A 17,380-nucleotide genomic window follows, 5' to 3' on the forward strand; every position below is an offset into this window, starting at 1 on the left:
AAAACTTCAAAACTGAAAAATAATGCAAATGCTTAAAACTTCCAAAATAAAAAAAAATAATGCAAACGCTGAAAACCTGCCAGAAATACTTAAAAAATAATGCAAATGCTTAAAACTTATAGAAATACGTAAAAAAATAATGCATATGCTTAATGCTGCAGAAATACCTAAAAAAAATAACGTAAACGCTTAAAACTGTCAGAAATACTTAAAAAAATAATGCAGATGCCTGAAACTGCCAGAAATAACAACAACAAATAATGCAAATACTTAAAACTGCCATAAATACTTAATAAAATATAATGCAAATACTTAAAACTGCCAGAAATACTTAAAAAATAGTGCAAATGCTTAAAACTGCCAGAAATTAAAAAAAAAATCATGCAAATGCCTGAAACTGCCATAAAAAAATAATAAACAAATGCTTAAAACTGCAGAAATACTGAACACAAAATAGTGCAAACGCTTAAAACCTGCTATAAACACTTAACAAAAAATAACGCAAATACACAAACTGCCAGAAATACTAAACAACAAATAATGCAAATGCCTGAAACTGCCAGAAATAAGAAAAAAAAAATACAAAAGCTTAAAAAACTGGCAGAAGTTTCCTTCAAACGCACACAAAACAACCTGTCCCTGACTACATACCAACAGACTATCATAAAATCCTGGACTCAGAAACCTCCGCAGCCACTGTTAGACAAAAAGAAAACCCGGTGGAGGAAATTTCCTCGACACCTGTACAGACAGGAGGAGGAAAAACATTCGTCTGCCAACAGAGAGAGAGAGAGAGAGAGAGAGAGAGAGAGAGAGAGAGAGAGAGAGAGAGAGAGAGAGAGAGCGTAAACGATAGCCCAAGTGATGATTAAATACGAAAAAATGACGCCAATATAAATGTGTATATTTACAGGTATTCTGTCAGTATGCATGTCTCACTCACACACACACACACACACAGAGAGAGAGAGAGAGAGAGAGAGAGAGAGAGAGAGAGAGAGAGAAACGAGAGCACAAGTGGAATAAAAATACATAAATATAAATGAGATTCTGAGTATGCAAAAATCACAAAGAAAAAAGAGAGAGAGATAAAAAGAGAGAGAGAGAGAGAGGAGAGAGAGAGAGCAAAAATCATGTAAAAACGAGAGAGAGAGAGAGAGAGAGAGAGAGAGAGAGAGAGAGAGAGAGAGAGAGAGAGAGAGCAAAAAGCATGATAAATACACACACAAAAAGGTCAGGGTAAATATGGGTGAATGTTTATATTTATGGATATTCTGTGAGCGTGCGTGTCACAGAGAGAGAGAGAGAGAGAGAGAGAGAGAGAGAGAGAGAGCTGCGCCAAAGCACACCGAGACTGAGCAGATGAGATCCAAGTGAAAAAGAGAAAGAAAACGGAAAAACAGAAAATGGATGATAAATCCGCCCGCCCAGCGGCAACAGCAGACAGAGAGAGAGAGAGAGAGACACCGCACAACGCCAACCCTTGTAAACACAAAAGAGAGCATCTGTCTGTTAGCACAGATCTATGGAACAGCCAACGAAAAGAAAAAAAAATTACTCGGTTCGTATGTTAAGTGTGGTAGACATAGTACCGCGTAGGCCTAGAAGGCTTGGTCTCATACGCCCACTACAGAAACCCCCTCCCTCTCTCCACCCCTCCATCTTCCCGCCAAATTGGAAACACCACAACGTCTGACAAAGTAATTTTTCCCCTCCTCTTCCTCTTCGCCTTCTTCCTGCAACTTCGCGACTGGAAAGCATTTCGGAACCGCCTAGAAGATAGATCGACACCAGCAGGAGAAGCAAGAGCAGACCAGACTGGTCGTGCCTGGGTGGTTTTCAACCGTGTTTGTACGTGTGTGTGTGTATGTGTGTTTGTGTTTGTGTATCTGTGTGAGAGGGCGTGAAATGTCTAGAGAGAGTATGTGCATGTCTGTTATGAGTGTCTAAGGCATGTGAGTGTGTACGTGTGTATGCTTGTGTCTTTTGTGGCGGTGATCTGAGCACACATAGCTTCCCCAGCCTTCGTGGTGGCAAGCCACTGTGAGGGAATAGCGAGAGAGAGAGAGAGAGAGAGAGAGAGAGAGAGAGAGAGAGAGAGAGAGAGAGAGAGAGAGGGAGAAAGTGAGAGGGGGATTGAAAGAGAGAGAGGGAGAGGGAAACAGAAAGCACCCCAAGAGCTTCTCTCCTCACATGCTAATAGGCCGCGAATTGTCCTCTGAACGGGGCAACGGAACTTTACGGTCACTAATGTTGGCGTGGTGGGGCCCCTCGGGTGATCAATAAGGTTGTGGTGGTGGTGGGGGTGGGACGGGGCGTCGCTCGCGCGCATGGGGAGGGAGGGTGGGGCGAGGGAGGCTGTTGGGAGGAGGGTTTGTTGCACAGTTCTTATGCGCCGATTGAGTAGAGATGGAATCACCCGACGTCCTCCTCCTCCTCCCCATCCTCCAGTTGATCAATGTTACCATGGAAACGGTTGATCAATAAGACGCCCACGCCCAAGGGGCTTAAGCCACTCGGCACCCGGAACGCGAACATGGCCCTAGAGCTCCCGAGCGGAGAGGCGAGGATAGAAAAGGCGGAGGGCGACCCGTGCTTCACAGGCCGTCCTTCGTCTGGCAAAGTGGTGTTTGGCACTTTGTGTACAACGGCCGCCTGGCACTCCAGAGGGGCGTGGTCGTATAGCGTCCCAATCGAGGAGGGCGGAAGGCTGTTTGTAGCAGCCAGCAGGAGTGCCATGATACGCCCCTGTGGCACGGTGTCGGCGCAGGCAGCGAGTGTAACTATTAGTGGGGTGGTTCGCGCCAGCACCACTACACTCCTGTGCTAGCCGCCGACGCGTCAACAACAGTAATACGGCTCTCCGACTCCTTAAGAGGGACACAACGAGAACTGACTTAAAACCCGGCAGCTCTGTATATACATATAAAACAGATCTATATCAATAAATATCCCTTAAATCAGTTTCCCCTCCCCACCACAACATCAACAAAAAGGTTTCCACGAATACACCAACCAACGAAATCGGATTACTACTACTCACTTCTTCCACGCTGAGCCGCGTTCAGTCAGTCCCCAAAGCTCAGCCTTTCCATTTCCTTGGCTGTTTTGCCTTCTCACTCTAGAGCAGTTTAGTGGCAGTGACGTCTGGCTTCCTGAGCGAATCGGCCTGTGAAAGCGAAAGAGATTGCGTGAAAGAGAGAGAGTGGAGGATGCTCATTCGTAGTTGTTCAAGAAGACCTGCGAGAGAAAGCGAAAGAGAGAGAGAATGATTGGAGAGGCTCCTTTCTAAGACGTTGCACCTGTACCGAGTCCTTAGAAGGAGGCTTTCGTTGTGTGTGTGCGTGTGTCCCTGTCACCGTCATCTCGAGAAAATGAAGAAAAAGTAAAGTTTTCGCATCGGACTCGACTTTAACTATTACCGGAAGGGTTTCATCGCGACAGAATCTAGACAAATGAATAGAAGACGCCCCCGATTTTAAAACCTCCCAGGAAGTATACATGTATGCGTGTGTGTGTGTGAAAGGAAGGAGAGAGAGCGTGTGAGTGAGTGTGTGTGTGTGAACGAGTGAGGGAACGACACCAGCCGCACTTGGACTCATTCTCGTTTGCGACTTGTCGTAAGCGATCGCTGCGATCAGTTAGCCTTCCACTACTGAACGGGACACATCTACCGTTTGTCCTCCATTCGCGCTTTGCTGGCGTACCCGCTATCTGCGTTATCTCTGAGATATCTTCCAACACTCAGCATTTAATCTCAACTAACTGATCTATGACTTACCACATTCGCTAGCGTTCGAGCCGAAACACGGGGAAAGTCTCTGCATCATATTCCTGACTATATATTATTGACGATTTAACCATACCACCCCCAAAAGAACATATAGACAAAAAGACACTTCTTTAGGCTTCGAAGGGATATGCCGCACTGAACGATACATACACAAAACCGGAAGAAGAAAGAAGGAGAAGGAGGAGGAGGAGAGGAAGGAGAAGTAGAAGAGGCCAATGCAAACAAGACCGAACGTGTTTTGTGCGTGCTGGACTGTGAGGCAGTAACAGGAGTAGTAGTAGGAGAGTGAAAACACACACAAACACACACAACATTCACACACAACTGCCCCTGTGGTGAACATTGCTAGAAGTGATGAACTTGGCGTGATTTTAAGTGATGGGAGCGCTCCAAGACGTCGTCTTCACGGACGTCGCCCCTGGACATAGAAGCCTCTGTGTTCGTGAACACGACGACGAATAAGGTAAGTTCCAGCTAAAATTCAAAATTTTCGCTTTTTTCAACTTTATTTTCTTTGTGTTGATTTCTGTGTGTTGGTGCTAAGTGACGACGAAAAATGACAAGTGAATTTACAAAAATTCAGATATCAGTATTATTGATTAAGGAGTAAATTGCGGAAAATAAGTTTTCCTGTAATGTGTGTACTGGTATCAATTTCTGAAAGTCTTGCTTATTAGATGGAGCTACAAAGTGTTATTGCATTTCACTATTATCAGCTACAAAGTGTTATATTTCACTATTAACGGCTACAAAGTGTTATATTTCACTGTTAACAGCTACAAAGTGTTATTATACCTCACTTTTAAAAGCTACAGTGTTATTATATCTCACTTAACAGCTACAAAGTGTTATTATATCTCACTTTTAACAGCTATGATGTGTTATATTTCACTATTAACAGCTACAAGTGTTATTATATCTCACTTTTAACAGCTACAATGTGTTATTTTTCACTATTAACAGCTACAAAGTGTTATTATATCTCACTTTTAACAGCTACAACGTGTTATATTTCACTATTAACAGCTACAAAGTGTTATTATATCTCACTTTTAACAGCTACGACGTGTTATATTTCACTATTAACAGCTACAAAGTGTTATTATATCTCACTGTTAACAAAAGTCTGAAATTTTATACTACAGCGAAAATTTTATCAGTGACTGACGACCCGATTCAGAAGCCATTTGGAAAAGAATATAAGAGGATTAAATTCAAGGCTCATACAGGAAATGTCAAAAACCACACGAACGAAATGAAACTGTACTAAATCAATCTGTTTAAAGATGGAGACCAGACCGTAAAAGAAAGAAGGGCCAGTTTACAGAAATGCGAAAACAAAGACACACAGTGTCTAATCGATAGAGAGAGCGGCGTGTTGAAAGAAATACATTATTGTCTTCTTTAAGTATGAAGCCAGTATTCGTGACATCCCGCCATACTCTGACTTGACTACTGTTGTATTTTGTGAGAAAGCTGCCTCTAGTAAAAATGGTAAAATGTCAGAATTTTCATGTTTTCATAAAAATTTTTATCACTGAATTAAAAATCGAAAATGAGTTAATGCCAATTTAACCAGTTTATAACAAACTAAATTTTGCCTGTCATGTACTTACAAGTCTTTGGTGTAGAAAGGATAAAGAACTATAAAGAAAAGATGGAGAGAGAAAGAGAGGAGAATAACATGCACTGAAATTGTACTTCGCACGTTATCATATCAACATAAAAATAGATATAACACTAAAAATCGTCGCACAATGTAGAGAAGATAAAGAACTATAAAGAACAGACGGCGAGAGAAAGAGAGATAGATTAACGTTTTAAAAATGTACTTCAAACGTAATCATGCCAACACAAAAATTATAAATAATACTTTCAAACAACAGCACATAACCACAAAACTTTAAAAAAAAGGAAATCGCTAAATTTAGCCGCGTAATGCCGACAAGTCTTAAAGTACAGCAGAATTTAGCTCCTGCCCAAAAAAAAAAAAAAGAGGCAAATCCACGGTGAGCCTAAATCAATACGGAAAAAGATGGATGAGGAGGGAGAGAGAGAGAGAGAGAGAGAGAGGCAGAAGACAGACAGAAAGAGAAAGTACGAAAACAAAGGAGAAAAGGAAGCGAACGAGACGACAGAAAAAAAAAAAAAAAAAAAAAAATACCGGGTGATTAATTCGGTGTTTTAAAGGAAAAAGAAATGCGAGTATATGCGACCTCCATACTGAGACAACGATGTTTCAAGATATACCTGACTTTTTAACGATGATGTCAAAGTTGTTATAGAATGATAGATAGTGAAATTCACTGTACAGAAAAGTAAGGGTAAAAAATATATATCATTTGCAAAAAAGCAGGATACCTGAATCAACGTATGAAAAACAATAAATAGCCAAGTAATGAGTAAAAAAATTTGATAAAAACCATGTATGAATGTTCGTATGAAGTCTGTGAAAAGAAGGCAATCACCGCTTGTTTAATCGCTAATAAATAAATGTCACAAAGAAAAAGAACAACGGACGGGAATAAGGAACAAGCGTAATCCAAAGCAGAACGAAAAATAAAAGGAACAATGAACACAATAATGATCGAAAAAAAAAGTTAAATATACAAAAACGGATAAGACATTGAAATGAATAAAGAGAAAACTGTATCACGTAGGGCAACGAAATTCGTGAAATTTAGGTTTCGTGTTGAATTCAGTTAGAATTATTAAGAAAATCTGATGGTCAGAAGTATAAAGGTAATTTATTAGATGGAAGTATTAGGAAAGTCTAACAGGAAAACGAACCAGCCGGTAGAACGTAAGGTTCCACAAACACATTCCTCCCGATTCAGAGGTTGGGGGACTGACTGTTAAGTTTTTCTCTCTTTCTAAAACCTTCCTTCTTAAATGGAAATGACTTTTTACGGGAAAAGTTTTTTTTTTTTATGGATTTCTCGGAACAAAGAAAAGGGTATTTTACGAGAACCGAGAAAACATGGAAACTGATACTCAAAAGTAAAAATAGTAGCGAACTCCTTTGAACGTTCCCAGTAAGTTATAACAACTTAAATAGAAATATCGTTTAAAATACCATTTTACCATGCACACACACAAACGCGTGGAAAAAAAATATGTAATATATATATATAATATTATTTATATATATACATATACATATATATATTATATACATTACATATATATATATATATATATTTTATTTATATATATATATATACGTGTATATATATATATATATATATATATATATATATATATATATATATATATATATATATATGAAACTCACATAATATTTATTACAATGCAAGTAAAAACTGATAGCATATATTACACGCACCAAGCACCACGCAAGAATGCCAAAATGAATTTGTGAAGGAAGAGGAACAACGGAAGACCGACATCCGTATTCCACCGAAGTCGCGGTCGTTTTTATATTGAATGTCAGGGAGACAAAATCTGACGTGTAAAAAGTCAAAAACAAAAACCCGGCGGATTCCGTATCGCAATACTACATGGTTTTTTTGGAGAGCAACTTCTTTTTTTTTTATTTATTTTCTTTTTGAAAAGTGAGAATGCAGATCGCTCGAACCTGCAGCGGGATGACAGGCGCAGTGTTACCTAACAATGTGGAAACTGACTGACGATCGGGAAGCTTGCTATATATATATATATATATATATATATATATATATATATATATATATATGTATGCACAGACGATAAATAAACGATGGCACAACGGAACGAATTCCCAATACGGCACAAACGGAGTGCGGGAGATTTTGCAGAAACCTGTAAAAGCTCACTGGCTGTAAAAAGCCACTCTAACTTCCCAAGGCCTGAGAGAACACTCACTTTAATTCCGGCTTAAGATCGTCACGTATGAATCCGTTAAAGCTTTTCTGTTATATATTTTCAAAAATATATAAATGAATAAAAATCGATATTCCATCTACCGCAGACCGGAAGGTAGGAGTGAGGTTTCCTGTCGCGGCTCAATTATGCTGAAAGGGATTCGAACGCGGACGCAATCTGAATCGTCTGGAAAATATTTTCATCTTTGTCAATTTTATTTTTGTTAGTTGGCGTCAAGTATTAAAAACATGTTCAAGAAATCCGAAATAATAATAATAATAATAATAATAATAATAATAATAATAATAATAATAATAATAATAACAATAACGGATAGAAACTAAATTATTAACAATAACGCTATACTGAAGGTAAACAAGCAACAACAACAAAAATTAGTCAGATGAAGATATTCTGAGCAGCAATTAAGGGTCGCACATTCACTAGACTTTGCGAGAAACTGGAGTTAACATTTGATAAGCAGCTTACGAAAAAATGACATATCAAAAGCGAGTTACTTATACGCGGGTTCTTTCATCACCCTAAACCCCCGCATGAAAGTGCTATTATTATTATTATTATTATTATTATTATTATTATTATTATTCAGTAGATGAAACCTATTCGTATGGAACAAACCCACCAAAAGGGGCCACTGACTTGAAATTCAAGCTTCCGAAGAATATAATGGAGTTCATTAGGAAGAGGTAAGAGAAAGTCAAGGGAGAATGTGTCCATTGCTTTCCTTATAAAACGGGAATCGTATTTCAACTTTCGCTCACTTTCCAAAGATATACGACAGGATCGTTAAAATGATTATTTTTCTGCTGATAACTTTTATCCCTCCTGTGACCAAAAGTCATTACGGAAATATGAGAAGATAAATGACGCATTTTTCTTTTGTAATTATATCGTGTAATCAATATATCAAGAGGTTAAAAATAAAGAAAAAATCAATAGTTGATGTAACTGGACAAACTCAAAAACTGAATATGAAAAGTGATATAGGCATGCTGAAAAAGCAGATCAAATTAACTTCTTACTGTAAAACAATCATATAATATAAATCCCTTGTTTTTTCTCCATTCTAACAAAGGCAAATCGCTCTGTCCCTGGGGTTTTCTCAATATATAATGTCTGAAAATTAAAATATTCGTTTTTTCTAAAGAACGCTGACCGACTTGCCCACTAATTGCTCGCCACAAAGCTTTTGGCAAAGCTTACATGAAAACATGGAAACAATAAACCTGGCCTATTTAAAGCACTTATGCTAACTGAAGGATGTAAATCTGTCAACACCAAAATATTCTGAAAATGTTCAGATTTGCGTCAAATGACATCAGTCTAACGTCAAGTTAGGCGAACTTTTTTTCGTGCAGCTAAAACTATTGATTTTTGTTTTTAAGGGAGAGGTTTATATATTTAGTGTGTGTGTGTGTGTGTGTGTGTGAACACGAAACAATCGTCCTTACTTCTCCTGAAGTTACCTCGTCTAATCAGTTCTGGAACCTTCTACATTAACCTATATTCCCAAGTAAGGTAACATTTAATGAGGTAAAATCGATATTCATAGCCACTGTCTTGTGTTCGCAAGCATAGAAAAAGAGCAGAATCTAATTCAACGAAGTAAAGCTCTAAGATAATATGATTAATACGCATAAGCCGTACGGGCATAAAGCCTGAAAAAGTCTTCAGCAGAACGAACTTAAACAGCTTTGTTAGGCTGTTAGCTCTTTGTAAAAGAAAATTATTGAGATGGCTATTTGTCTATCTGTCCGCGCTTTTTCTGTTCCCCCCTCTTTAAGGTTAAAATTAGCCATGATCGTGCATCTGGCAACGCTATAGGACATGCCAACACCGGGCCGTGGCTGTGGCTGAAAGTTTCATGGGCCGCGACCCATACAGCATTATCCGCTGTACAGAAAACTCGATTGCGCAAAAGAAACTTAGGCGCATCTTTTACTTGTTTTTCCTTTTAATATAAGGCAACGTAATCCCACACGGGCGTGTCATTAAACTGGAACCTGACGTCAAGTTCACTTCCTATACAGAATAACCAAGTAATGATCAGAACATAGGAGCACTGAAGAGAGAATGTTAGAACATAGGAGCATTGAAGAGAGAATGTTAGAACATAAGAGCATTGAAGAGAGAATGTTAGAACATAGGAGCATTGAAGAGAGAATGTTAGTCTCTGCAAAATCAACGACTTGAGAGAGAGAGAGAGAGAGAGAGAGAGAGAGAGAGAGAGAGAGAGATGTTAGTCTCTGCAAAATCAACAACTTGAGAGAGGGATAGAATGTTAGTCTGAAAAATCAACAACTTGAGAGAGAGAATGCTAGTCTCTGCAAAATCAACAACCTTAGAGAGAGAGGGAGAGAATGTTAGTCTCTGCAAAATTAACAACTTGAGAGAGAGAGAAGGAGAGAATGTTAGCCTCTGCAAAATCAACGACTTGAGAGAGAGTGAGAATGTTAGTCTCTGCAAAATCAACAACCTTAGAGGGAGGGAGAGAATGTTAGTCTCTGCAAAATTAACAACTTGAGAGAGAGAGAAAAGAAGAATGTTAGCCTCTGCAAAATCAACGACTTGAGAGAGTGAGAATGTTAGTCTCTGCAAAATCAACAACCTTAGAGAGAGAGGGAGAGAATGTTAGTCTCTGCAAAATTAACAACTTGAGAGAGAGAGAGAAAGGGAGAGAATGTTAGCCTCTGCAAAATCAACGACTTGAGAGAGTGAGAATGTTAGTCTCTGCAAAATCAACAACTTGAGAGAGAGAGAGAGAGAGAGAGAGAGAGAGAGAGAGAGAGAGAGAGAGCAATTACGGCTAGAACTTAAGGTTCTCCCCACACCAAAAATAGATATCTGAAGACCTCCTTTGCACTCTCGGAAATAAAAGATCCAGTGTCTCAGTAAAGAAATGAAAAACAAAAAAGTAGGAAGACTGTGAAAAAGAGCCATGCGCCACCAAAGAGCAGGACAGATTAATTCATAAAAATGAAATATGCTTTGCTTATTCCAACGTGTAATGACGTCAACGGAGTATTTTGGTCGTGCGTACGTAGTTTGCGTGCACGGAATGTACAAATAACAAAGTTCTTTTTGATAAATCGCTTGGGTGGTACAGCCTAAAATAAAATGGTGGACACAAGAATATAATATATATATATATATATATATATATATATATATATATATATACACACATACATACATACATACACGTCTTTGTTCGCAAATTACATTCGTCCTTAAATTATGGAAATATATCATTATACAGATTATGTCATGAACCTAACATCAAACTTTGCAGAAGAAACAAAATTTAGCAAGGCATCGAAAATGTGAGAATATCAGAAATGATCTTAATATAGTTATCCTAACAATTTATCATTTATTAATCAAGAGGTGGTAAGCTTTAATGAACGATACGGCACACACTAGTATGAAGGTAATTAAATCGTCATAAACTTAAATTATTTGAAAAAGTTATCCAACTGAGATTATGTTAAACCGTGAAAAAACTTTATGTGGAACACTCTGATTGAGACTGGAGACAATGAAGACTTATTACCGCTTTTGCACTGAAAGTGAAAATAATTCTAGTAAATGAAAAGAGTGCAGGTTTTAGAAAACCATTTGCAGTCAAGAGTCATAAAACAGAGCCTTTAGAAAACCATTTGCAGTCAAGAGATATAAAACAGAGGCTTTAAAAACCATTTGCAGTCAAGAGATATAAAACAGAGGTTACAGAAAACCATTTGCAGTCAAGAGATATAAAACAGAGCTTTTAGAAACCTTTTGCAATCAAGAGATATAAAACAGGTTTTAGAAAACCATTTGCAGTCAAGTTATAAAACAGAGGTTTTAGAAAACCATTTGCAGTCAAGAGATATAAAACTGGGGTTTTAGAAAACCATTTGCAGTCAAGAGATATAAAACTGGGGTTTTAGAAAACCATTTGCAGTCAAGAGATATAAAACAGGGGTTTTAGAAAACCATTTGCAGCCAAGATATATAAAACAGAGGTTTTAGAAAACCATTTGCCGTCACGAGATATAAAACTGAGGTTTCAGAAAACCATTTGCAGTCAAGAGATATAAAACTGAGGTTTTAGAAAACCATTTGCAGTAAAGAGATATAAAATCGAGGTTTTAGAAAACCATTTGCAGTCAAGAGATATAAAACAGAGGTTCTAGAAAACCATTTGCAGTCAAGAGATATAAAACCGAGGTTTTAGAAAACCATTTGCAGTCACGAGATATAAAACAGAGGTTTTAGAAAACCGTTTGCAGTAAAGAGATATAAAACAGAGCTTTTAGAAAACCGTTTGCAGTAAAGAGATATAAAACAGAGGTTTTAGAAACCTTTTGCAATCAAGAGATATAAAACAGGTTTTAGAAAACCATTTGCAGTCAAGAGATATAAAACAGAGGTTTTAGAAAGCCAATTGCAGTCAAGAGATATAAACCAGAGGTTTTAGAGAACCATTTGCATGCAGTCAAGAGATATACAGCAGTTTTAGAAAACCATCTGCAGTCAAGAGATATAAAACAAGAGTAATTTTGCACGTTCACAAGGAATGTGAAGAGTGCAATTAATAGGTTTCCTAAAGTAAATGATAATACCAACGACAGAAAACTGCCTTACCATTCAAACACATCATTTTATCACTCGTAATTTTAACTTTTTATCACTCGCTTCACGACATGGACAGACATGGATGCCTTATTAATCACACAAATTTAGCCGATCTCAAACAAACATAAAGAATAACAGTGCATTCAAAATTCGACTGGCTATTTATGGATGACTTACAATCAAACAAACTGTAATTTTTAAATCAGTTTTCTTCCTCTATCGAGTTAACATCCCCGCTTGCTAACCTTTTAAGCACCATAAAACTGAGAACAAGAGATTCGGCTGAAAAAAAGGAAATTCGAAAACTACACTTCCTTTCATGCATTATAACAATACGAATCTGTAACAGGACTCGGGAAAATGAGCGTGGGATAACTTGAGTTATATTTAGAAGGAACAAGTAAAAAAAGGCGCCAGAGTTTCTTCAGCGCAAAATCAAGGCCACCGAAAATAGATCTATCTTTCGGTGGTCTCGGTATAATGCTGAATGAGCCGCGGCCCATGAATCTTTAACCACGGCCCGGTGATGGCCTGTCCTATATCGTTGCCAGGTGCACGATTATGGCTAATTTTAACCTTAAATAAAATAAAAACTATTGAGGCTAGAGTGATGCAATTTGGTATGTTTAATGATTGGAGGGTGGATGGTCAACATACCAATTTGCAGCCCTCTAGCCTCAGGAGTTTTTAAGATCTGAGGGCGGACAGAAAAAGTGAGGACGGACAGACAAAGCCGGCACAATAGCTTTCTTTTACAGGAAACTAAAAATAGGATGACGTCCAATGAATTTATTTACCATAGGCCAAAATTATTTCATAAAGTTGAATGCTTATTGTTCATAACAAAGATGAATCGCAAAACATGACGGAAAAACCTGAATTTATGATTGTACTTACAAAAGACGCTTAAGGATGACAAAACATGACTTCGTTTCTTAACTGATGTTCGTTATGCCATCTCTATTTGAAACCTTTCAGAAAGAGCAGTAATACTTCTTATTTTTCATAACTAATCACATCAAATTATATATCTTCCTTTCTAATAAATAAAGATCGTTAAAACGCATTTGAACGTGAGCTTCACGCAAATACACTAATCTTAGTCACAACTATTTCACTTTATCACAAAACCCATCTTCCATTGGAGACTTGCTTTCCGTGTCAGCTCCATTCACATGAAACTCAACTGCATAAAAGGCTCAAAGCAAATATATATATATATATATATATATATATATATATATATATATATATATATATATATATATATATAAAAAAACACGAGATTCTTCTTAGCTACTTAAATCATTCAAATTAGCTATAGTTTTTCAAGTGCATTCATTATTCACTATTCAACTGGACTTCAAGAGCGGTCCCTCCATATTCATTTATCTGTCCTTGACCTCTATTGACCTAGAGCAGTGGTTCTCAAATTTGGTGGTATCGTCACCCCCGGGGACAGTGGTGTGATAGATCACCATTCACCCCTACCCACCCCATTCCTCTTCAGTTATGTGAAGTTATAATATAAAGGAAAGAAAAATATTGGAGTGCTTGAATCTAATGAACTTTATATGTAAGAAATTAATTTTACTTTTACTCAAGTCTTAAGAAATAAAGAATTTCGATTTCAGACATTATTCCTCTGACAAAAAATTAAAATTAAAGCATTGTTCCTTTTATTACGAACTGGAATTAAAGCATAATTTCTTTGGTAATTAATAGAAAATGAAGACTCTGTTGCTGCATTATTAATGGGGAACATGGTACTGTTTGTCCTTTACTTAAAACATCAATGCGAGGGTCTGTAGAGGACAGTGCACATCGCATATCAGTATCAGCCTCTTTCAGCTTGTTCCTGGCCTTGGAATTTTACTCCAAAGAACGATTACTTTTAGAAAGTGCCTCGTTACCCCCAGAAACGGCTTCATTACGACCTTTGATCCTTCTTATATCACTATTACTATCACTCGATGATGTAATAAGCCAAAAGGGTTGCCATGGCTAAGTAGTGCGGCACCCGATCACGTTTATTAGGTCTGTGGAATGCTCGCTTGCCTACCGCCCACAAGTCCACCCAGTTGTAAATGAATACAAACGTCTGCTGGTGTCAAATTCCAGTGAATATATATATATATATATGTTATATATATATATATATATATATATATATATATATATATATATATATATATATATATACGTATTAATATGTAGTCCTGGTCATTAAAGCCAAAATCAGAAAGTAATGAAAAGAATAACAACATATTCAACATAGGGATGATGGTGACCCACACTTTTGAATAACAAATACACATCATAACATGGGCCCGTAGGGGGATAGTGCCGTCATTGCACCGTAGGCATCACTTAAGGTTCTTTGCAGCGTGCCTTCGGCCCCTAGCTGCAACCCCCTTCGTTCCTTTTACTGTACCCCCTTTCATATTCTTTTTCTTCCATCTTACTTTCCCCCGTCTCCTAAGAATTGATTCTTAGTGCAACTGCGAGGTTCTCCTCCTGTTACACCTTTCAGACCTTTTACTGTCAATGTCCGTTTCAGCGCTGAATGACCTCGTACGTGCCAGTGCTTGGAATTTTACATGTTTTTGTCATCGTCGTCGTTTTTAATATAACCTAGTGTTGTTTCCGGACTACCATATCCAAAATATAAGTATAAATGTAATTTTCATGACAGTTATAAGGCAACGTATTAAAAGGTATACTTGCCTTATAATGAGAGAAAAAAAAAAAGAAAATCAAAATCACATTAACTCCCGAACAAAAAATATGAAAAGGGGTGAAACGGGTTACTGACATGTGCTCCAGGAACAATGAACTAAATTTATTATTATTATTATTATTATTACTTTTTCCGTCGACATGTTTCGACCACCTCGATGGTCATATTATTATTATTATAATTATTATTATTACTATTATTCAGAAGATGAACCCTATTCATATGGAACAAACCCACAGGGGCCACTGACTTGAAATTCTAGCTTCCAAAGAATATAATGGTGTTCATTAGTGACAAGTAAGAGGCAAAGGAAAATACAGAAAAAAACTAACGATTTTCTGCTCCTTAATTCTTCTCTGTCCAGTACAACGAACGGGGGTTCAAGGGAGGGATCCAAGGCTTCTCCGACGAAGGCCGTTCGATACAGCAATAATAAACGCATCCCTGAATACAGCCCCAGTCACGAAACCGTTAATGCTACCATAATGGATTTTGGGAAGGGCCAAACTTACTTCATAGTTGCAGTCAATTTTACGGCGGTCAATGCACGATGGCCATAGGTGAATTGATGAGAACTGTACACTGATTTGGCTATACTCCTTCAAAGGAAATCTGACTGTGTGTGTGTGTGTGTGTGCGTGTGTGTGTGTGTGTGTGCGTGTCCCCCGTTACTGACTCCATAAGATGGCTTCCACCTTTCAAACAATTTTTTTTAATATATACAATGCGTGAGGTTACAAGTCTCACGCCCTAGCCCCGACATCATGTGTATTACAACCATTTATTCACAAAGTGTGTATTACCATCATTAATACGCGCCGTGTGTATTACTACCATTATTACACGTGTGATTTTTCATCATTAATACACAACGTATTTATTACCGTTTATTCACGCGTGTATTACCACTATTAATACACATCGTGTGTATTACCGTTACTAATACACAACGTGTATTACCATCATTAATACACGTGTAAATTATTATCATTAATACACAGCGTGTATTACCATCATTAATACACATCGGTTGTATTACCATCATTAATACACGTGTGATTTTTCGTCATTAATACACAATGTGTTGTGTTGCCATTATTAATGCAAACTGTGTATTATCATCATTAATATACATCGTGTGCATTATTATCACTCTAATACAAAATGTCTGTATTACCATCATTAATACACAACGTATTTATTACCATCATTGATACACAACGTGTTGTGTTACCATCATTAATACAAAGTGCTAATTATCATCATTAATACAAAGTGCGTATTATCATCATTAATATACATCGTGTGCATTATTATCACTAATACACGTGTGTATTATCATCAATAATACACAATGTGCATTACCATCATTAATTCACGCATGTATTACCGTCACTAATACACATCATATATATTACAATACCATTTTTCGGTATTCTTCACAAGAATGCCAAGCTTAATGCAAATGTACCTGTTACACCTTCGCCATTTGACATTTATATATAAATAATTGCTGTCACCAACATGCGAGGTTCAGACTCATTTTACCTTCCCAGATAACTCCTAAAGCAACGCAAAGGGTTTCCGTAAATTACGATAAACGTTATGAAAACAATTATAAGACGTACCAAGCAGAACTGCAATATCCTGTGCGTACGGGAGTGTAATATATAATTTTAGATGTTCAAAACGAACTGCTTAGCAACATCAACAGTCAGACAAATGAATTGTCCTGACGTATCGTATTTTCGCCGAGTTAATTTTCATGCCTTTGTGATTAATCTTAGGCTTTAAAGCGAAACTGTGAATACTTCCACGGCCATGTTAGGTTTCAATCTTCTCGCTCATAATTACATTTCTAGTAGTCTAATCTTGTATGGTATTTATGTCATCGTGAGAGAAAGTAATTAAAATATTTCACGGATGTATAAATACGGCAAAGAATCTGATTCGTTTTAGTTTTCCGTAAGAGAAAACTATTGCGCCGACTTTGCCTGTCCGTCCGCCCTCAGACATTAATTTGGTATGTTGATCATCCACTCTCCATTCGTCAAACATACCAAATTGCAGCCCTCTGGCCTCAGGAGTTTTTATTTCATTTGAGGTTAAAGTTGGCCATAATCGTGCTTTTGGCAACGATATGGGACAGGCTACCACCGGCCCGTGGTTAAAACTTCATGGGCCGCGGCTCATACAGCATTACACGGAGACCACCGAAAAATAGATCTATTTTCGGTGGCCTTGATTATACGATGTACAGGTAACTCGATTGCCCCGAAGAAAATTCGGCGCAATTTTTTACTTTGTCTTTCTAGTACCGCAGATCATTCTCTTCACCTCTG

The 17,380-nt window shown here is 37.5% G+C and overlaps 1 long non-coding RNA gene across 3 annotated transcripts in view; it reads right to left on the reverse strand.

Moving 5' to 3' along the window:
* LOC136833682 (uncharacterized) overlaps positions 1-17,380 on the reverse strand; it is a 185,488-nt gene that overhangs the window by 75,452 nt on the left and 92,656 nt on the right. For all 3 annotated transcript variants that reach the window (XR_010851564.1, XR_010851563.1, XR_010851562.1), the window contains exon 3: positions 3,044-3,169. This is a non-coding gene — a long non-coding RNA (uncharacterized lncRNA). The remainder of the gene's footprint in view (positions 1-3,043; positions 3,170-17,380) is intronic.

The sequence above is a fragment of the Macrobrachium rosenbergii genome, chromosome 52 (genome assembly GCF_040412425.1).
Source record: "Macrobrachium rosenbergii isolate ZJJX-2024 chromosome 52, ASM4041242v1, whole genome shotgun sequence".
Taxonomy (NCBI): Eukaryota; Metazoa; Arthropoda; class Malacostraca; order Decapoda; family Palaemonidae; genus Macrobrachium; species Macrobrachium rosenbergii.